Genomic DNA, 24292 nt, shown 5'->3' with positions numbered 1-24292 from the left:
GCGCTCCACTCACTATTTGTCAACATCTGATTTGATGGCTGCTGCAGCCAATCACTTGTCATGTCAATGGGTCACATGACGCATGGGGGTTGCAGCGGTAGCAAGGAAGCGAATGAGCTGGAACCCTGCAGCAGGGAGCAGGTAAGTATGTTTCGCTTAACAGATCCAGCAATGGGGGGTGTCTGCCTGAAAAGCCCCCAAAGATTGAAACCTATAAAACAGATATGAACATCTATAGTTCTATGTTCTTTGAAACACAGTGGGAGAGATTTATCAAACTGGCGCAAAATAGAACTGGCTTAGTTGCCCATAGCAACCCATCAGATTCTACCTTTAATTTATTACAGCACCTTTGGAAAATGAAAGGTGTAATCTGATTGGTCATTATGGAGAACTAAGCCAGTTCTACTTTACACCAGTTTGATATATCTCCCCCCAATGTTTAATTTATCAAACTTGTTGCACTGGCATTGCTATTTTAGTAATTAAGTTTGCAAAAATATATATATATATACATATATATATATATATTTATATATTACAGTTGCAAGAAAAAGTATGTGAACCCTTTGGAATGATATGGATTTCTGCACAAATTGGTCATAAAAAGTGATCTGATCTTCATCTAAGTCACAACAATTCACAATCACAGTCTGCTTAAACTAATAACACACAAAGAATTAAATGTTACAATGTTTTTATTGAACACACCATGTAAACATTCACAGTGCAGGTGGAAAAAGTATGTGAACCCTTGAATTTAATAACTGGTTGAACCTCCTTTGGCAGCCATAACATCAACCAAACGTTTCCTGCAGTTGCAGATCAGACGTGCACAACGGTCAGGAGTAATTCTTGACCATTCCTCTTTACAGAACTGTTTCAGTTCAGCAATATTCTTGGGATGTCTGGTGTGAATCGCTTTCTTGAGGTCATGCCACAGCATCTCAATCTGGTTGAGGTCAGGACTCTGACTGGGCCATTTCAGAAGGCGTATTTTCTTCTGTTTAAGCCATTCTGTTGTTAATTTACTTCTATGCTTTGGGTTGTTGTCCTGTTGCAACACCAATCTTCTGTTGAGCTTCAGCTGGTGGACAGATGGCCTTAAGTTCTCCTGCACAATGTCTTGATAAACTTGGGAATTCATTTTTCCTTCGATGATAGCAATCCGTCCAGGCCCTGACGCAGCAAAGCAGCCCCAAACCATGAAGCCACCACCACCATACTTAACAGTTGGGATGAGGGTTTGTGTTGGTGTGTTGTGCCTCTTTTTCGCCACACATAGTGTTGTGTGTTTCTTCCAAACAACTCAACTTTAGTTTCATCTGTCCACAGAATATTTTGCCAGTACTGCTGTGGAACATCCAGGTGCTCTTGTGCAAACTGTAAACGTGCAGCAATGGGGGTTTTTTGGACAGCAGTGGCTTCCTCTGTGGTATCCTTCCATGAAATCCATTCTTGTTTAGTGTTTTACGTATTGTATATTCGCTAACAGGGATGTTAGCATATGCCAGAGACTTTTGTAAGTCTTTAGTAGCAGCAGTGCTGAACTTTCTCCATTTATAGACAATTTGTCTTACCATGGACTGATGAACAGCAAGGCTTTGGAGATACTTTTATAACCCTTTCCAGCTTTATGCAAGTCAACAATTCCTAATTGTAGGTCTTCTGAGCGCTCTTTTGTGCGAGGCATCATTCACATCAGGCAATGCTTCTTGTGAAAAGCAATCCCAGAACTGGTGTGTTTTTTATAGGGCAGGGCAGCTGTAACCAACACCTCCAATCTCATCTCATTGATTGGACTCCATTTGGCTGACACCTCACTCCAATTAGCTCTTGGAGATGTCATTAGTCTAGGGGTTCACATACTTTTTCCACCTGCACTGTGAATGTTTACATGGTGTGTTCAATAAAAATATGGTAACATTGAATTCTTTGTGTGTTATTACTTTAAGCAGACTGTGATTGTCTATTGTTGTGACTTAGATGAAGATCAGATCACATTGTATGACCAATTTGTGCAGAAATCCATATCATTCCAAAGTGTTCACATACGTTTTCTTGCAACTGTATATATATACTGTATATTGTCATGGTCCTTGGAATACTGAACCATGTTTCCTCAATTATATTACACAGTGGTGGGTCCTCCACTATGTCTTGGGTTGGAATCATTCTGTGGTTGTTTCACTGTTGTTTCAAAGTTTGTCTTTAGGATAATCCCCTCCGAACGGCTCTGTGTTCTGGAAGGAAGGCATTGTTCTGTTTGTTTGCTTATGGAATTTAATTATCTCCTGGGACTTCTGTTTCAAGTCCTCAATTGCATGGCCACACATATACGCCCGCCCAGTCAAGCTATAGGACCAATCCCTGCTGACACTGTTTTAAGTGCTTATTTGCATGGCCAAGAGGACCTAAGTAAGGACTAGAGGGGACTTTACAATTGAAGGATAGGAAGTGGTTGTTTGGGCGGGGTGTTCAAACTGTTGTGTATAAAATTGTGTTGTGTGCATTCAATAAAAGAGACTCCTCTTTGAACTTACATACAGCCTGCCTGGTGTTTGTTCTGAGCTATTGCTACTGAATTTGAACAGCACATATCTGTAGTTCGAATTCCGGATTATCGAAGGACTGAACAATCAGACATTGCGGTCTGGAACCTGGGGAGTGCCGGGAGAGTGGAACAGAGCGAGCAAAGGGGCTCGTTACATATATATATTAGTCTTATACATTTATAGTTGAGCTTTGTCAGAATTGTGCACGTACTAAACTATTAAGAAAACAAAAGAAAAGCAGATCCGTAGATAATGGTAGGATTTAATTAATATTTCATCGTTCTGCAATAATACCCCGTATTCTACATTGGGTGGATAGCTCAAGCTGAAAGTTTTTAAGTCAGCCTGAAGCCTCCATGGAAATTCAAATCAGAGAGATAAGCTCTAAATGTAATCAATAATTTGAGCTAGAGCTGGGAAATGTGAAAGAGTTCTATCTCTGAGAGCTGCGGCATAGGAGCTGGGATTAGGCCTCAACTCATTTCATAACAGTTTCTTTCTTTAAACTACCTATTACTTTCTTAAACCTTCTCTCATGATCTTTATTCCATTCACTTGATGCCCTGGAAAGCCGAACATTGGGTATTTGATGGTACAAAGCATTTTAAGACATATATATGCATAAAGAGAAACTGCATGTTCAAGCTATGAAATCCAATATAAATGCAGCTCAGCTCTATTATGTAGTATAATGGCAGGTTTATAAGCAAGTCTAGATATAAAAAAATATAAAAAAATGAATAAAATAAAAAATAAGTAGAAGAAATGTTAGTTTATCAATGTTCTGTGTTTTCATACTTTTTTCCTCCCTGTCTTCCAAAAGCCATAACTTTTTCACAATCCATTCACATAGCCGGATAAGGGCCTTTTTTAAGTTGTAATTTGCAATGTCACAATTTAGTTTGCCATATCTTGTATTGAAAAATGGTAAAACAATTCTTATGGGGTAAAACTGAAAAAAAAAAACCACAATTTTTATTTTTTTTATTTTTTTACAGCTTTCACTTTTCAATAAAAATGACCTGAACATTAAATACCATATTAAACTTAAAGGGGTTGTCCTGGTTCAGAGCTGAGCCCGGAGAGATCCCCATCTTTATTCCTCCTGTGACATGAAATGTTCCGATGCTTTCCCTTGCCCTGCGCTGGATCGCAGCTTACTATGCCAGACACACGCACTTTATTTCTTGCTAATGCAAAACATGGTATTTTCCATATCACGGACAGGATAGAACAGTTCTATAGAGGGCTGGACATTCTGTTCCGCAAAATGCAGAACGCACATGGCCGGTATCTGTGATTTGCAGATCTGCAATTTGCGAACCGCAAAAACAAATATGGCTACGTGCATGAGCCCTTATTCAGATGAATGAGACAATCGCAGGCTATGTGGACATAGCCTGAGGATAGAGAACCTCCAGGAAGGCAGCTTGTAGTAAAATACCTAAATATGGTATTATTACTTAGAAGACCACATAGACAAAACCAAATATGAGATAAATCGATTTCTTGCCTGTAATTGTGAATCTCTGTGTTAGTAATAACCATGTTACTGTCATAATTTAAAAATTTCCTCCAGATGCCCATACATGTTCCATTAATGTATATCAGGAGGACCCTTCTACAAACTAATTTGTGAGGACATCTCCCAACTCTCCTCCAATGGCGAGTGTTGGGGAAAGTGAGGATCTCATAAATTAGGATTTCATATATATTCTACCATTTTTGTATATATCTGCTTGCCCTGTCAGTACTCTCTTCTGCTGGACATAAAACACATTTCTGTATGACAGACACTGCAGTTTTGTAATTAGCATAAGTCCACAGAATCCCAGTTCTTCTGAATGGTAAAAGGAACAGGAAAGCTCTATATATTAGTGGGCATTCAGCTGTCTTCTTATGCAGCTCCACAACGCCGTGTGCAGTCAGTTGTTGCCGCCGCCTGGGCTTCATGTGTCATGGTGTGGAATTTGATCATTTCAGTCTTGTCACTTTGCATGTTGCATCAATAATGTCAAAATGCTGAAGAGTCAAATTGCTAATGTTTAAATAATGCTGGAACTATTTAGTAAAAGTATGACAAAATGTAATGTTATTCATAGAGTGAGAGAAATAAATGGAATAAAAGGCTGCATTATTAATGGCTTTGGGATCAAAATGCAAGATTTTCACTCATTTTGTTGATCGGTGGGGAAAAAATATAATTACTGAAATATGATTGACATTGTGGTTTCCTATAAAAGCCATTAAAGGAACATGATGTGGATTTTCTGATGCGATTGTGGACTATTTCCTTTAATTCAATATTATCCTACATGTCTGTCTAGTTATTATTGAGAAAATGTAATATAGAGGGATAAATCTGCTTCATTACCCATCAAATAAAAAAGTCCACATGTTCTCATGTGAAATCTCATTTCTGACAACCACAAATGGCAATGAAGAGTGTTAATGCCAGTGTTTTGGGTCTCTATTTGATGACTTGACATAGTAGCAGAACGTATCCTGCTGGTGTGTCCAACTTAGGCCTCTTTCACAAGGTCGGTATTTGGTCAGTATTTCTGCATCAGTATTTGTAAGCCAAAACCAGGAGTGAGTCCAAAACACAGAAGAGGCACAAATATTTTCTCTTTAGGTTCCACTTCTGGTTGAGGCTTACAAATACTGACCAAATACTGGTGCAAAATACTGACCGTTTAAATAGGCCTTAGGCCTCTTGCACATGACCCCCCGTGGCCGTATAGCGGGCAGCATACGGCGGGTCCGCAATACACTGGGAACTGGCTGTGTGCATTCCGCATCACGGATGCAAACCCATTCACTTGAATGGGTCTACAAATCCGGACATGTGGAACGGAAGCAGGAACAGAACCCTACGGAAGCACTACTGAGTGCTATAATCTTCTTTGTCTAATAGTTGTAATTTTTTTCTCATCTGAAGTTCAGATTGGAAAAAAAATTCAACTATTGAAAAAAAAGATTATAGCACTATATTAGCTAAATTGCTCTAAATTAGTTTTTTTCAAATATTTGCTGTATTGCTATATATTCTTGTTTTAGAATATTACGAATACTCGGAAAAACAAATATATTCAATATAGTGCTATGACTCATTGGCCCACAAGCAAGAAGCAGGGAGGAATCATGTTTTTGCTCGGCAATTGAAAAATTTGCGCTAAAAAAATTAGCATTATGAAAATTCGCATATTACACGATCATTACCTTCGTAGAATATTAAAAAATCGTAGAATATAACGAATATTCGAATTCGCTAATATTCGCCGAATATTCTACAAAATATTCGCAAAATAAAGCAAATTCGAATATGACCCCTGATGCTCATCACTAGTGTTCATGCCCCTGCTCAATTTCGTACGGCACAGGTTGCAAATGGCAATTCTTTTATCATCTGCACTTTCATAAAAAAAGTGCCATACTGCGGAACACCTTCCCCTTGGCAAGGGAGATTGCCACAAGGGGGTGCTCTGGGGAACAGTTACGGGCGTGCCTTCTCATTTTTGCCACCCCACTGACTCTTCCAGCCTGTTGCATTGCTGCCGATCCCTCCCCCTCTGTACTGCTGTCCTCGCTCGGCTTGCCACCTTCCCAGGTTGGGTCAGTGACTTTATCGTCCATTACCTTCTCTTCCACTTTCTCACTCTGGTTATCCTCCTGACTTGTTGACCTAACAACAACCTCATTTATTGACAACTGTGTCTCATCGTCATCATTAACCTCTTGAGACACTAATTCCAGTTGAATTATTGTCAACTGTGTCTGATCAGCATCATCCACCTCGTGAAGAACTATTTGCCATTCCCTACCATCATCTTCTTGTGACTGTGGATGCTCAAGAGTTTGGGAATCAGGGCACAAGATCTTCTCATGTCCCTCTTCAAGCGGGCTTGTCGATAAGCCCAAATCAAGGAATGGCAATGAAAAGAGCTCCTCGGAATATCTGACTGTGGGATCACTTGTTTGCCAAGACTCTCCATGGTGGGAGGAAGGAGTATCAGGCTTAGGATTGTGTTGACCAGACTCTTGGCTACTGAGACTGGACTTGGTGGAAGACAGGGTGGTGCTTAACCGACTGGAAGCATTATCTGCTGCAATCCAACTGACCACCTGGTCGCACTAATCTGACTTCGAGAGTGGTGTCCTGCATCGCCCTGCAAATTGGGATATGAAGCTAGGTATCATGGATGAGTGTGTTTCTTGTGCGCTGGCAGCAGGCACAGGTTCAATGCGCCCAGAGCCATCAGCAGCACGGCCACTTCCCCATCCCTTACTGCTCGCCTTGCGCATATTAAATGTTATATATGCTTGCAAGTATGTCACACGTACAGTAGAGCAGGTTTTGTAAGTGTATGCGCAAATAAAGTACACTGAATGTCACAGATAATTTTAGGATGTGCAAATGTTATACAGGAGGTATAGCGCAAGTAATGTCGCTGTCACCAGCGGCTAATAAAACATTACACTAAATTAATGCCACTGATATTTAGGATGTGCAAACCTTTTACAGGAGGTATAGTGCAAGTAATGTCGCTGTCACCAGTGGCTAATAAAAAATTACACTAAATTAATGTCACTGATATTTAGGACACGCAAACGTTATACAGGAGGTATAGCGCAAATAATGTCGCTGTCACCAGCGGCAAATAAAAAATTACACTGAATGTCACTGATATTTAGGATGCACAAACGTTATACAGGAGATGTAGTGCAAGTAATATCACTGTCACCACCGGCTAATAAAAAATTACACGGAATTAATGTCACTGATATTTCGGAAAGCGCTAACGTTATAATGGAAATGTAGTGCAGGTAATGTCACTGCCACCAGCAGAAAAAAATTTTTTCACTGAATGTCACTGATATTTTGGATACGCAAACGTTATACAGGAGATGTAGCGCAGGTAATGTAACTGTCTGCAGCGAACACCGTCTACGGAAAAAGTACACTGGATGTCACAGATATTTTTAGGCTGCGCACACGTTAGACAGGAGATGTAGTGCAGGTAATGTCACTGTCTGCAGCGGCCAAACAATTGCAAGTTATTTAGAGCAGGTTGCGCTAAAAATATATATTGATGCCAGATACAACAATAGTCCTTAAAAGGACTTTTGGATCGCTCTAACAATTCCATGCAATTTAGCGCAGGTTGCGCTAATAATTATATTGCTGACAGATACAACAATAGTCCTTAAAAGGACTTATGGGTCTATAACAAGTTTTTTCAATAAAATATTACTATTTCACTTCCTACACTATCTGTCCCTTCTTCAGCACAGCTCTCCCTGACTAAGACTGAGCCGAACATGTGTCATCGGGTCCTATATAGCACCCAATGACGCGTTCCGGCCAGCCAATCACTGTAAAGCCAGGAGCCAACATGGCTACGGCATTACAGTGAGTGGCAGTACTGACCTGCACGTTTATTGGCTACGTAGCAGCCAACAAACGTGCGGGAAGGAGACTTGAGCATTTGACCACATGCGGTATTCGGCCGAACACCACGATGTGCCGAGCATCGCGATGCTCGAGCAGAACTGGTGTTCGGTTGAGCATGCTCGCCCAACACTACTAAGGTCCAAATCGGGCTGGTCACTAAATACTCAAAACCTCAAGCAGTCAAAAGGGTTATTGTATAAAACCTTTCTTTCTGTTGGCCTTCATTACTATTATATTATATTTGAATCGTTCAAAATTTGAGAAATTTGGATCATCAAAATAATTTCTAATGGCCTTACGAGTTGCCTATTGATCTATAAGCAACAAGCCGCTGCTTATTCACCTAAAGGTAAGGAGGATCTGACCCCACTCCTGTTTTAGTAATTATAGATCATCTTTCCTTAGCTCTCTGATGATCCGCTTGTACTCCTCTTAAAAATGTATAAAAAAAAAAATAGCAATTTGATGCTACCATTCTTCTTCTTGTCAAAAGGAGTGTGTCCACCACAAGTCAGTATTGACAAATTGGTATTGCATACATGGCAAAAGAGTACAAGTCATGGCATGCAACGGTGGAGAATGGTAGAATGGTAGAGAGCCCTCATCTTACCAAACACCTTTTGTTATTTTATTACAATATCTATTTTGTATCTTGTATACATGAATCAATTTCCTGGCTTTGTATATCACAAACATATAATAGGTTTCAGATTTTTTTTTTTTATTCTTTACAAATAGGATTTTTTTTCTACCTAGAATGAAAATATCACTGTATACCTAAGAATGACAATGACATTTTTAAAGATCACTGAATGTGTTCTTCCAATTGCAATTATGCCCTCATTTCTCAGTGGGGACCCTTGTCTCCTCGTTCTGCTCCCCTGTATCTCCCTAGCTAGCTTTCATTAACCTGATTATCTATTCACTTGCTGCCTAGATTACATTTTACAAAAGATAATGCTTGCCATTTCTATAATGAGTGCTTGACTTTTACTGCTTACATAAACACACCCGATAGACAATAATTAAAGTTCACTAGTTGCTGCAGCGCCTAAGATTCATCATGATGCTAATTTGATTCCTCGACCCACTGTCTGTCATACAGACGGGAAATTATTTTGTTGTCAATTCTTAATATTGGAAAAGACAAATTGGTTCAGGAGACAAAGTTAAAGCAAATAATCACTGCGTGTGTTTGTATAATCCAGACTTAAAGGGTATTTGTCACTGGATGCCCTTAAGAGAGTCTTTATAGGTTGTTAGGAAATTGAATTTGCAGTAATTTTGATCAGTGACTTTGTGAAATTGCCTTTTTTTGTTTTGGCACTGGGGCAAATAGCATGAGACAAGGTGTGGGTGCACCCTAAATGCACACAATCAGGATTGCGTGCAGATTTTCCACGCGGATTGGCGCGCCGAAAATCTGCACCGTAGGTCATGCATATTGTATTCTATGAGAATTTGAAATTCTCATGTACACGATGCAGATTTTCTCCATTTGGATTTTGACCTGCAGTGCAGATATAAAAATTCGCAGCATGTCAATTTATTTTATTTTTTCTGACCGGATTTTCTCCACTAACTCCATTAAAATCCGCATGCAGAAAATTCACCAAATCCGCATGCAAATCCACACCAATTGATGCGGATAGTCCGCACGGATTTCCCTACGAACACCTGTGGATTTCAGTGAGCATTCTCCGCACATAAATCCTGAACATGTGCATGTACCCTTAAAGGGTTGTTCCAAGAATTTTAAAAGCTTGGTACAGGGCATGGCTCTATATAAAATAAACAAAAAAATACTGCTCCGGGGCCAAGAATCCAGCCCTTATCTTTTCGGTTACCACTAGTCCTGCAGTAATCATGTTCTGTTTATATGACTGACCTCAACACATGTGTATGGACTGCACATGACAGCTGAGGCCAATGATTGACAGCAGTGGTCATGTGGAAGAAGAATGGGATATCATTACTGCAGGACCAGCCGGGACTGGAATGTCTGGGACTGGAGTGGCAGTACTGGAGCAGCAACACATTTAAAAGATGAGTTAGGTTCTCTTGATCTTATACAGTCATCTGCTTTGTGCCAAGTTTTTAAAAATCATGGAAAGCCCCTTTAAGAGAAATGTATTAAACTGGTGTAAAGTAGAACTGGTTTAGTTGCCCATAGCAACACAATCAGATTCCACCTTTTATTTTTCACAGCTCCTCTGGAAAATGAAAAGTTCAATGTGATTGGTTGCTATGGGCAACTAAGCCACTTCTATTTTACACCAGTTTGATAAGTCTCCCCCTAGTATTTAAATGAAGATTTTATTTTAAACATATTTTTTAATAATGTGTTTTTTTTCATTAATTTCTCATTTAACTATCAATATAAAAAAAGTCCTTCAGTTTTCACACTGGCCACTAAGTCTAATAATACCTTAGCACTTCTGTTCTGTAGAGATCACTTTTCAGCAGTCCTCTTGTTATCATCACAGGCAAGATTACAATGAAGATAGCAAATCATCCAGCATTCTCTATAGAGCACGCCTGCAAAACTCTGCCATAGAAGTCGAGTCATCTCCAGATGATAAGCCTATCTGCTTGCTATAAATGGAATCTCTGAATTCTTTATAGATCATAATCATGTACAGAAAATAGAAAAAAAAATACCATCACAAAATAAAAACAATAGAACAGAACACAGGAAATGCTTTAGTATCTGGCTTTAATTACAAAAAAAAAAAATGTACGGGATATATTCCTTTTAAGCATGGTTGTAATGATTGTGACATTACCTAGAAGATGCACCTGACTATAAGACGCACCTAGGTTTTAGGGAAGGAAAATAAGAAAAAAAAAATGTCATCAGACCTCAGCTGAGAGCCCCAATCAGACCCCCAATGTTAATCAGACCCCCAATTAGACCTCAGATCAAACAACCATGTTAATAATACTCTGTCACGGCTGAGGGTGGGGGAAACCCTCAGCCATGCGGTGCCAGATGATGTTAGACTGCTCGGCCAGGAAAACAGGATAGGGAGCAGGTCACCTCCTACAGCGTCCCTAACCTGACCCTAACTCCTATCTGCATGGGCCGACCTTAAAGGTAGGAGGACCCATGCGCAGGAACCTAGGAGCCCTGACTTACCCTCCGTCCGGTCCCTGGGCTAGGAGTCAGGGTGAGACGACCTACTCCTCCTAGGCACGGAGGAGCGGGAGTCTCAATGGCCAAGCTGCTGGGAAAAAGGGGAACACATACAGACTTACGGGTATGGCAGGCGAACTAGTAGTTCAACAAACCTGCCACAGCCTTGCTGACTGGATCCCTGAGCACATAGGAATCCAGAACCGTAAGCTGCACAAAATTACAAGGAAAGTCCCAACAAAACATCACATACAACATGGCATAAACATCATGAGACAATATCTTGTTTATGACCACAGGGGTGGCTCTCACTGGCAGATAGAAAACACAGGAGGCTGCTCCAGCAAAGCATGACTGAAGCAACCTCCTGAGCCATGCCAAACACTAAGGCTTTATAGGCCAAGAAGCCACACCCCACAGTCGGACACACCCAGTGACACACACACACACTGGGAAGGGAGTTAACCCTTCCAACACCACAGAAGGGAAAACACCAACTTAAAGGGGAAGTGTCCAACTCAACAAACACACTGTGGCTGTTGCCACAGGCAATGACATGGGTGGCAATCGTGTCCTGGGAGTCAGCCCAAAGGCCGGGACACTGCCACCACATGTACACAATCAACCAAACATTGCCACGGACAGCCACAGTGAAGGAACGGATGTCAGTGCACACCACACACAACACAGAGTGCACACAGACAAACTACAAGTGCTAACAAACACGCACACAACTCCAAGGGAACCGCACACATAGCTGTTGTCCGCGGCAACCGCACTTGAGGGTAACAACATCATGCCTCAAGCTGCAGCTGAAACAACAACCCAAAAACCACGGGCAACAGTATGCGGCTCCCAAGGAGTCACGGCCATAACCGTGGCCGTGACATACTCCCATTCACTCACATCAGACCCCTAATGTTAATCAGACCACCAATTAACCCTCAGATCAGACCCCCATGTTAACAATACTCCCATTGAGACACTTAGATTAGACCCCCAATGTCAGAACCCTATTCAGACCTCGGATCAGACTAGCATGTTAATAAGGCCCCTTTTCCGACACTCAAATCAGATCCTGGACATCGTCAATCTACTTCAGGGATCCAAGCTTCTGCTCTTCCGGCTCTTCCTACTGCATTCTGTGCTGTGACCCGATGTGCACAGTGTGAAGTCGCAGAGCAAAGTCACAGCACAGCGAGCGGCCTAGGACCAGGAAACGGTGAGTACAGAGCCCAGGGAGCGATGCATTCACCGCTTACCAGTCCTCCTGTACTAATGAGCGTTTCCATATATCTCAGGGGATGCACGCAGCATTCACCACTATTGCGTCACTTTCATGGGGGGGGACAGTCTCCTCTTTACCTGCTCACTCGAAGCTAGAGCACTGGTCCGCACCCCCATCAGGGGATGTAAACTTACAAGGGCATGCATCACCCAAAGGAGCTGGCAATGAACCCTTTTTTGCTTTCTCTACAGAGCAGAGCAATGTTCCCATTTGTGGTATATACAGTCCACGCGGGGTATACAGTGTGACACCACAGTTCATTCATTAAAGATAATGTAATTGGTGGGGTTGACACCTCCTCCTGGCATTATTATGCAGCAGAACTGCTCATTATTTTAGGGAAGTGGTGCTTTTCTTGCTGCTCAATAACCTTACACGTGTAGTGAAAATGCTCTAGATTTCCCATATGGATTAAATTACAGTACCAGGCAAATGGATAAGCTTCTCATGCACACATTGCATATATTTTCCGCGAAAAAATGACCCTAAGTTGCTGGATTGTCATGGATTTGTTGCCGATTTACCCCAATGACTTCAGTAAGGAAGTCCAAATCTATAGTAAAATCCGCAAGCAACCCTATTCCATCTTTGTCTTGCAGATTGTCCGTAGATTTGCTGCAGAAATGTTTCTCATTTGTCTCATATGAACGTACCCATTCTGAAACAGAGGTCAGTGCGACAGGAAAATAAATGGTTGCTGGTCAATCTGAACTAATGCAACACGCAGTGCACATTATAGAGATCCAGGAAGAAATGTCGATGCTGGAAAATGAAAAGATGTATGTAATATACTCCAGTGGCGGTAGTCTTTAAGAGCCGTAAGCCAACGTTTACGGCATTTCTTGATCTAGATGGGTGACAGGAGAACAGGTATGCACTAAACACTGGCACTTTCTGTCACCTTACTTTCAATTGCTTTTTAAAGGTGACAATAAGAAATGTGTGCACAGGCAATAAACCAGAATCATAAAAGAAAACCAGGGTCCGCTTATACTAAGCAAAACAATATCCTGACTTAACAGCGTGTGGGCCCTGTGCCCAGTTAGGAGGACACTTTGGAATGCAAAAATGGTATCTTTCTCTTTAGAAGTTTTCTTTCAAGTTTCGCTCTCTCAACTCACTTTATTTTATTTTTTCCCTAAACAGCAACAGAATTAGTCATGATTAGTCATAAATGACATGACTTGAATAAATAGATAAATAGTACAAATTCTGTATTTACTTGCACATTTAGCTATATAAATACATGATAATGAGAACCAAGGCGTGCACAGATGTCACATGCAGAAACAACACTAAGAAGCACTTTAACATAACATACATTACACGCTTTCATCAGAGCCAAGTGCGCATTTTAATGGGTACAGTGCCTTGCAAAAGTATTCACCCCCCCCCCCCCTTGACTTTTTTGGTATTTTGGTGCCTCACAACCTGGAATTAACATGGATTGTTTGAGGGTTTGCATCATTTAATGTACAGTAAATGCCCACAAATTTGAACATATTTTTTTTTCCGTTTTTTATTGTGAAGCAAACAACAAATAGGACAAAATAACAGAAAAAGTCAATGTGCATAACTAGTCACCCCCCTAAGGTCAATACTTTGTAGAGCCACCTTTTGCGGCAATCACAGCTCCAAGTCACTTTGGATAAGTCTCTATGAGCTTGCCACATCTTACCACTGGGATTTTTACCTATTCCTCCTTGCAAAACTGCTCCTTCAAGTTGGATGGTTTGCGCTTGTGAACAGCAATCTTTAAGTCTGACCACAGATTTTCTATTGGATTGTGATCTGGGCTTTGACTAGGCCATTCCAACACATTTATGTTTCCCCTTAAACCACTCAACCACTTGCTTTAGCAGTGTGTTTGGGGTCATTGTCCTGCTGGAAGGTGAACCTCCGTCCTAGCCTCAAATCACGCACAGAGTGGTTGGTACGGGTTTTGCTCAAGAATATCCCTGTATTTAGCACTATCCATCTTTGCCTCAACTCTGACTAGTTTCCCAGTCCCGGCTGCTGAAAAACATTCCCACAGCATTATGCTGCCACCACCATGTTTGTGGGGATGGTGTTCATTGGGTGATGTGATGTGTTGGGTTTGTGCCAGACATAGCGTTTTCTTTGATGGCCAAAAAGTTCAATTTTATTCTCCATACATTTTGGGAGTCTTCCACATGCCTTTTTCCCAACTCACAATGTGCCTTTTTGTTTTTATCTTAAAGTAATGGCTTTTTTCTGTCCACTCTGCCATAAAGCCCAACTCTATGGAGCGTACGGCTTATTATCGTGCTATGTACAGATACTCCAGTCTCTTTTGTGGAACTCTGCAGCTTCTCCAGGGTTACCTTAGGTCTCTGTGCTGCCTCTCTGATTAATGCCCTCCTTGCCCAGTCCGTGAGTTTTGGTGTTGTGCCACGTTCTTTCCATTTGGTTATGATAGATTTGATGGTGCTCCTGGGGATCATCAAAGATTTGGATATTTTTTTTATAACCTAACCCTGACTTGTACTTTTCAACAACATTGTCCCTTACTTGTTTGGAGAGTTCCTTGGTCTTCGTGGCAGTGTTTGGTTAGTGATGCCTCTTGCTTAGGTGTTGCAACTTGCAGCCTCTGGGGCCTTTCAAAAAAGGTGTGTATATGTAATGATAGATCATGTGACACTTAGATTGCACACAGGTGGACTAAGTTCACTAATTATGTGACTTCTGAAGGTAATAGGTTGCACCAGAGCTTTTTATGGGCTTCCTAACAAAGGGGGTGAATACATACACACATGCCAATTTTTTGTTTTCTATTTCTAAACAATAGTTTTATATATATATATATATATATATATATATATATATATGTGGTATGCTTGAGAAAGACCACATTGAGACGTTGAAACGTTGCTGAGGGGAATAAAAGATCCACCATTTTCACTTTACTTGGAGTGCTGCCTCATCCTTTGGATATTTATATATATATATATATTTTTTATTTTTTTTCTCATTTCACTTTACCAACTTAGACTATTGTGTTCTGATCCATCACATAAAATTCAGATTAACAAAACATTGAACTTAAGGCTGTACCAAAATGTGAAAAAAGTCAAGGGGATAAATACTTTTGCAAGGCACTGTATATTGGGGCAGATGATAAAAATTGTTCATCTGAAAGCTATAAAACTGAACCTTGGGGTTACATTTTAACTAAGGATATGCAAATCCATTCTAATGAATCAATTTGTCTCATTGGCAAGAGTTCTTTATCTGTTAGGGGCTGTCCCCACAGGAGAAGAAGCTCCCACCTGCCTGTTGACGGATAGGGCCGGACATCTCACCCAACCATGACAATCTGGACTCTGCACCACTGCTCTAAGTAGTGCTTCACGAGCAGTGACTGTGCATGCACCACTTCACTTCCCGCTAACGAAACAATTAAGTGTGCTCTCCCAAGACTCAAGAGGTTCATCACCCCTCCCCCAACAAGCCTCAACTTCAGGGCTCATGCACACAAATGTATTTTCTTTTCATGTCCATTCCTTTTTTTTTTTTTTGTGTGGACTGTATGCAGAACTATTCATTTCAATGGGTCGGCAAAAAAAGTTACTCCGTGTGCATTCCGTTTCCGTTTGTCCATATTTTCGTTCTGCAAAAAAATAGAATATGTCCTATTATTGTCCGAATTACGGACAAAGATAGTACTGTTCTATTAGGGGCCACCTGTTCCGTTGCACACGGACGTCATTTGTATTTTTTGCGGATACGTTTTTTGCAGTCCATAAAATACATACATAACCCTGAGGCTACATGCACACAAACATATTTTGTTTCCATGCCTGTTCTGTTTTTTTTTTTTTTTTTTTTTACGAATACCATGTGGACCCATACATTTCAATAGGTCCGCAAAAAATGCAGACAGCACACCGCCTTCTGTCCGCATTCGTATGTCCGTCCCATAGACCTGCAAAAAATATAGAGCATGTCCTATTGTCCGTTTTGCGGACAAGGATAGGCATTGCTACAATGGATTCGTAAAAAAAACGGATGCCATACGGATGCCAAAAGATGCCAAAAGGACGTCATCCGCATTTTTGGCGAATCAGTGTTTTGTGGACCACAAAACACATACGGTCGTGTGAATGTAGCTTAAAATAAATAAAAAATACTGCTGTATTCTAATGGAAGACACTGTGAGGGTATGTACACACAACAAAATCCGCAGCAGAAAAATCTGTGGCAGATCTTCAGCAGAATCATCAGATGAAAACAGCTTTTTTTGTGGTGGTGGCAAAACCGCCAAATACGCTCCAGATAAGCCTTCTAATGCATCAGTGTATTTTACTCCTTTCCCACTGACTGCTAAGAAAACCACTATAAATGTACTTCAAAGAACTAATATGGCACTTCTTAAATATCAGTTATAATAATTACATTAATTTCTTTAGACAATAGGATGTTGAACAATTTTCTAATTTACATCTATTTAAAATGTTGCTTGCAGACCTTTATTATATCAGGGGATTTTCCTCTCCCTAAAAACGGTACAGTTCATTTTAGTCCTGTAAAATGCATCCGTAGGAGAGCTAGATAGAACTAAACATTGCGTCCGTCATGTAAGATGTCGTGTGACCCTGACAAGTGTCATGTGACCTGGCTTTTTGCTAACTACCCAAGTATCTAACAGGTGGATAGTAGTGTATTAAGGAGCAGAACATACACACTATATACAATACTACTACCTGCAACAGCACCTTATCTCTGTCAGTGTGTGCCGTTTATTGTTTAGCACTGAACTTTATTAACATCATGACAACATCACTTAGAGACAGACAGCCATTTCCAAATCACCTACAGACAAGCACATAATCATGTAGTTGCTGTAATAACCACAATAAAAATGATTCCACCACTAGTCCTTTTACTTATCACAGGAATGTGTCCTGTGTGCTGACCCAGCACGTGTATGTCATATAACACTGCTTACTGAATGTCAGGGTGTAAAGAGTGCGACATGACTGATGCCATGTTTAATTTAGGCCATGAATGCATAACATAGGACTGATACATGGGCCATATCAATCTTCTGCATATATCGGTCAACTGCCTGAAAATTGTATGATTTCCTATTAGGAATTTCCTATTTTCTATTTACTTTTAAATAAAATAAAAATACCCCAAATTGTAAAAACACGTTACCATGTGCACATGGTCAAGATTTTACATTGAAGTCAATGGGAAGCTGTTGATGGTGATTTGAATGTAAATTAGGCTACATGCACACGACCGTATGTGTTTTGCTGTCGGAACGACGCAGAAACAAACAACGTTCGTGTGCATGTAACCTTATACAGAGAGAAATACATGTTTTTCACTGTTGAATCAGGAGGAGATTTTGCCCATGTGAACACAGCCTAAAGATAGCAGTCTTTTGCTTCACCGCACTTGTTGCTTGTCCTCTTTAAAGCTTTCTGCCTCCATTCTTAGTGAAATTGCTTGTACTGTTCTCAATTACTGTTTAATCAGCCAGAGCAGCAACTTTTATTAACATGCAAAGCTGCAGTTAGACAAACAGGACACATCGAGCAAACAACATCTGTTACACAGTCAAATAAAAGTAATGCCAGAAGATGTGATATCCATGCCAGCTCCGTGTAACACACGCTTCCCTTACGGGAAAAGAACCTTCTCTAAAGGCAGAATAATTGTTGAGGTGCTGAGCGGTGCACAATGCCACTTACAACTTCCCCGTGAGTTAACCAAGTAAAAAAGTGCTGCGGGCTGGGAAATGGGCATCCTGCCTTGTTTTTAGAATGCATGAGTTATGAAAACCCAATGGGAATGTAACTGTTCACTTGTGAACAATTTTCCAGTACAAGCCTAACTTACCGTGCTCTAGAATGTACTGAACAATGGATTTCTTCATGAACATTATCAGGGGTATTGCTACACAGATAATTGTTTGAATTTAAAAGAAAACATTAAATAGCACTGAGTAAAATGCCTGTTTTCAGCCTGATAGATCAAAATTGCCACAGTTTTAGTCATCTCCTAATAACGGCTGCGAAAGAAATTCAGTGGAATGTGACTGCCACCATGTGGACAAAAGAGGAATAGCACTTTACACATACACATTCTTTGTCTTGTGTTGGCTATAGTTGAAAGAAGAAGAATTGAATTGATATTTAAGATGCAGAAACTGTATATATAGTATTTTATCATCTACTTGATGCATATGGTATATCCTTCTAATACTGATAGGTGGACCCCTGCAATTACACTAAAAATTAGCTTACGAAAATACGCCTAGAATTCTGCACCTTTGTTAGGCCTCTTGCCCACAAACGTAAGGGCTCCGTGCCTGTGCTGTGGACCGCAAATTGCCATCCACAATGCACGGGCACCGATCGTGCGGCAGCCACATGCGGATCACAGACCCATTCACTTGAATAGGGTCCGCGATCAGTCCGTTCCGCAAAAAGATAGAACAAGTTCTATCTTTTTGCGGAACGGAAGCACTGAGCGGAACACCACAGAAGCACTCCGTAGTGCTTCCGTGGGGTTCCTTTCGGTGCTTCAGTTCCGCACCACACCGCATCTCCGGATTTGCGGACCCATTCAAGTAAAAGGGTCCGCATCCGTGATGTGAAATGCACACGGCTGGTGACCCGTGTATTGCGGAACTGCCGTATGCGGTCCGCAGCACAGGCATTGAGCCCTTACGTTCGTGTGAAAGAGGCCATAGTCTGTTCCATGCGGACACAGCTAAATCAGGTTTGTCGGCTGCACTTGAAACTGTGGAGCACAATGAAAAATCGGTAACAGAGTCCGTTTTACCAGGTCTTCAGCACCCCTAAAGTTACACCCCTGTGGTGTTCTTACAATGTTCATATTAAATCAGTCTATAACATGAACCATCCATATTAACAGGCAAAGTGATATTTTTCCAGCCTTCCCCTGACCAGTCTTAGGCCCCTTTCACACGAGCGAGTATTCCACGCGGGTGCAATGCATGATGCGAATGCATTGCGTCCGCACTGAATCCGGACCCGTTCATTTCAATGGGGCTGTGTACATGTGTGTTGGTTTTCCCGCATCACTTGTGTATTCCGTGAAAATCGCAGCATGTTCTATATTCTGCAATTTTCATGCAACGCTGGTCCCATAGAAGTGAATGGGGCTGTGTTAAAATCGCATCCGCAAGCAAGTGCGGATGCGATGCGTTTTTTACAGGATGGTTGCTAAGAGATGTTGTTTGTATACCTTCAGTTTTTTATCAGGCGCGTGCAAAGTGAATGACTTTGTTTGCGAAATCTCAAATTTTTCACTGAACGCATTCGCAACGCATTCAGACCTAATCCACTCACGCTTGTCTGCAAGGGGCATTATGGAGCCCGCAGCCACTGCAGATTCATGTTCTTAGCTGAGAGGAGAATTCAGTGTGATCTTCTGCTGATGCCTATCTGCCTCAGGTCTCATGCACACGACCGTTGTTGTTTTGCGGTCCGTTTTTCATGAATCCGTTGTTCCGCATCTGAGGTTTGTTTTTTCTCTGATTTAAGTCCTCTTCCGTTTCGTTATTGAACAAAACATATCCGTATGGTTTCCGTATTTGATCCGTTTTTTGTGGATCAGAAACGGAAACAGTAACTATTAATCATCAAACACATGAGCAATATGGGCTGGGCACAGCATTTCTACAGTATGGATCCGTGAAATACGGATGACATATGGATGTGTTCTGTGTGCTTTCCGTATTTTTTGAAGACCCATTGACTTGAATAGGGCCTCGGACCGTGATTTGCGTACAATAATAGCGCATGCACTACTTTTTTGCGGAACGGAAATACAGAAACGGAATGCACACGGAGTACCTTCCAGTTGTTTTTGCGGACCCATTGAAGTGAATGGTTCCGCATACGATCCGCAAAAAAGACGGAATGGAAGCGGAAAGAAAATATGTCCGTGTGCATGAGCCCTGAGGCTAAGATCACACAGCAAAATCAGCAGCAGATTAAAAGCAGATTAGGCCGCGTTCACATCATCGTTTCAGAGATCCAGGAGCCTGAACCGGCGCAAATGGCGGCTGTCGGCCAGACAAAAATAAACACTGCATGCAACGGTTCTCGTCCAGCTGAAACCCGGCTTTTACAGTATGGCCAGATCGATGGGAATCTGACGGTGAAGTAGAGGATTCAGCAACACCAAATCCTGTGAGATACAGCAGGCTGCTCTCAGAACGGACATGTGAACGAAGCCTTACTAGCTAGAACAGGTCATTTTTGGTGGTAGATTTTTAATTTGGTGGAGGTTTTAGTGGAGTTTTTACAGGAGTATTAGATGAGTATTTGATTGAGGTTTCCCTGCTTCCCCATTGACTTCTATGAAATCCACAAGTCAATGGGTAAAATGTTGGCGAGTTTAATACAGACTTAGGCCTCATGCACACGACTGTATGTATTTTGCAATCCACAAAAAATGTATCTGCAAAAAATACGGATGACATCCGCGTGCATTACGTATTTTACGGAACAGAACAGCTGGCGCCTAATAGAACAGTACTATCCTTGTCCATAATGCGGACAATAATAGGACATGTTCTATTTTTTTACTGAACGGAAATACGGACATACGGAAACGGAATGCACATGAAGTACCTTCAGGTATTTGTTTGCGGACCCATTGAAATTAATGGTTCCGTATACGGTCCGCAAAAAAAATGGAACGGACACGGAATGAAAATACGTTTGTGTGCATTAGGCATTAGCAGCTTAAAATGCCTTTTTGTCTACTGCTGAATCAGTGGCCGATTAGCGGCAGATTTTAGCCATGTGAGCATACCCTCAAAGTTTAGTAGTTGTATGTTTTTGTCATATAGAATAAAAAAAAATCTTCTCGGTTTTTGCAGTGGTTGTATTTTAAAAGGGTTATCCCTGTTTTCTAAAGTGTGGCATGCAACTAGGATATGCCACCACTATATAGTCAGCGGGGTCCAACCTCTGGGACCACTAATGTCAAAGTCAGCAACAAAAAAATCTGTAGTAGATCAATACCAGATTACTAGCTGAAAATAGGTTGTTTGTATTGGCAGATTTGTAATTTAGTGGAGGTTTTAGAGGATTCTTTACAACAGTATTAGGCCTCATGCACACGACCGTTCTGTAAAAAACGGAAGCTGCCTGTGTGCCTTCCGAAATTTGCGGAATGGAATGGGCGGCCTATTGTAGAAATGCCTATTCTTGTCCTCAAAACGGACAAGAATAGGACATACTATATTTTTTTGCGGGGCCACGGAATGGGGCAACAGATGCGGACAGCACACGGAGTGCTGTCCGCATCTTTTACGGCCCAATTGAATTTAATGGGTCCGCACCCGAGCTGCAAAAAATGCGGTTCGGATGCGGACCACAACAACGGCCGTGTGCATGAGGCCTTAGGCTTTATGCACACGACTTTGTGCCGCCATGCCAATGGTGCAGTCCCCAATGCATGGGCACAGAACATGTGCCCAACGTCTGTGGATGCAGACCCATTCACTTGAATGGGGTTTGCGATCTGCATCCGACAGTCCACACCACAAAATGCATGCACAATTTTTTTGCAGTCCAGAGGCATGGAAAGAAAACCCACTACTCCATGGTGCTTCCATGGGCTTCAAATCTGTGCCTCTATTCTGCACCCTATCTCACGGATTGTGGACCCATTCATATGATACGGTGCACACACAGCCAGTGCCCGAATATTGCAGACCCACAGTTTGCGGGCTACAATAAGGGCATGGCCGGCACGCGTTTGTGTGTATGAGGCCTTAGAAGAATAAATACATACTAATGGTGGAACTATAGAGATCATTATTAGAGGAAGAATGCCGAAGGAACGGCTGGCTTGGTGTTCCAATTAGTGTTGAGTGAATTGCAGTATCTAAAGTGGACGTTGATCTGAATTCCAGGGAAAATTCGATTTGCCGAATTTCCTTGTGCTTCGTGGTAAGGAACTATTTTCCCCTCAAATGACGGTAAAAATAAAAATAAATCATACTCGCCTCATCCATTTGAGCGCAAAGAGGCCGCGCAGCCATCTTGCTTGAAGATCCCGGGCAAAATCTTGTGCATTGTGATGTTAGACATCATCACGCTCTGTGCAAGATTTCACACTGGATCTTCAAGCAAGATGGCCGCGGCAGTCTCTTCACGCTCAAAAGGATAAGCTAAGTACAATTTAGTTTTTAACTGATCAACTGCTGAAAGGTGTTACTATTCATCTCAGATGCCACGTTCAGCGATGACCGCCATTGCCTGTCATTGCACCCACTACTTACAAAGAAATGTGCTTCGTAACAAAGTAATTTCTCACAAAGCGACTTCTTTTGTAAAATTAGGCGAAGCAGGCAAATCTAATTTTTAAGAACTTTGGTCATCTCTAGTTATGACCCATATCACACCTCTTAAGCCCCTGCTTCAGATTCATATTGGAGACAATTGGAGGACGAGGATGGACAGAACTAGCAGCTATTGATGGCTACCACAGAGGGACAGCTTCTGGGAGGTATCTTGTGGAGCACTGTGGTATTTAGTTCTGTGGAATGGTATTCTGTGCTTCACTATGGTATTACCTACCATGCCTGCTTGTATTGGTCCCATCTACTTGTGTTGCCCCACTTTCTGTCAACTGGGAACCATCTACAACATTGTGGCCACTTTTAGTTTTTATTCCCAGGGTCACTATAAATTCCCAATCCGCTCCTGGTAGCACCCCATTTGGCAAGTATCACTGCTTGTAATTGCTTTTTGTAGCCAGTCAAGAGTCTTTGCGCCTCTTGAGGTAGTTTCAGGTTTCCATTTCTTCAGTTTGAAAAAAAGTCCTGTGGACAAATGAAGTTAAAATAGAACTTTTTGGCCACAATGAGCAAAGGTACTGTATGTTTGGAGAATAAAAGAGCACAGAATTTCATGAAAAGAATGTCTCTCCATCCAAGGGGTTTAGTATAGCCACTGAGTTATTCAATAACATATATTTGTATAGCGCCACCTGTTTTTTGTTTTTTTTATCTTTTCTTTGTCCGGCTTACTAAGAAGGCTACACATGCTCAGTTTCATCCTTCAACTGCCTCCTGAGCTGTGATAGGGAGAGCATGGACACGCCCTCTTAGCTGCAGCAGAAAAGACACTCCCCTTGAGCTACCAGCTTGATATAGCAGAGCAATGATAAATGGGGAGATCTCTGGATCCATGTGAGGTACAGGGCTGGTTCTAGCTTTGTTAGAAAGAGATTGTCATGGACAACAGGTATATGTCTGATTTTCATTTTTTACATTAGTAATGGGATAACCCCTTTAAGCATGGGGGTGGATCAGTTATGCTTTGGGGTTGTTTTGCAGCCAATGGCATGGGAAACATTTTACTGGTAGAAGGAAGAATGGATTCAATGAAAATCAATGCCATTAAGTAAAATGATATATGATACTTGAATGGTTCTAATATACATTATTAAAAGTGTCAAGGAAATAAAGTTAAAGCGAACCTGACAGGTAACAGAGGAAGCAACATATAGGTTTAGGTGAAGCATGGTTTCTGAAGTACAAAGCAGAGTAAATCAAGACTCTTACATGAGAGAAGGAAAGTCCTGATTACTTGACCTAAAAATTGTGATTTGCAGTTATCCATTTATCACAGATGGCTGTCAATCACTGTGTGTGTGGGCTGGGTAATCAGGACTCTCACTGTCTCTCCTAGGAGTCCTTTCAGGATTTACTCTGCCTTTTACTTAGATATCCATAAAACTATATAGAATGGAGCTCATCTTCTCTCTCTCAATCAAATCCAGCTCTCAAATATTGTAGAACAGCAGAAATCACACAACATGTTCACTTTAAGCCT

At 41.4% G+C, this 24292-nt stretch overlaps 1 protein-coding gene across 1 annotated transcript in view; it reads left to right on the top strand.

Moving 5' to 3' along the window:
* Window positions 1-24292, top strand: part of GRID2 (glutamate ionotropic receptor delta type subunit 2) — a 1539079-nt gene that overhangs the window by 1487497 nt on the left and 27290 nt on the right. The window lies entirely within an intron of this gene.

This window comes from Bufo gargarizans, chromosome 1 (assembly GCF_014858855.1).
Source record: "Bufo gargarizans isolate SCDJY-AF-19 chromosome 1, ASM1485885v1, whole genome shotgun sequence".
Taxonomy (NCBI): domain Eukaryota; kingdom Metazoa; phylum Chordata; class Amphibia; order Anura; family Bufonidae; genus Bufo; species Bufo gargarizans.
This window is presented reverse-complemented; position numbering and strand designations above follow the sequence as displayed.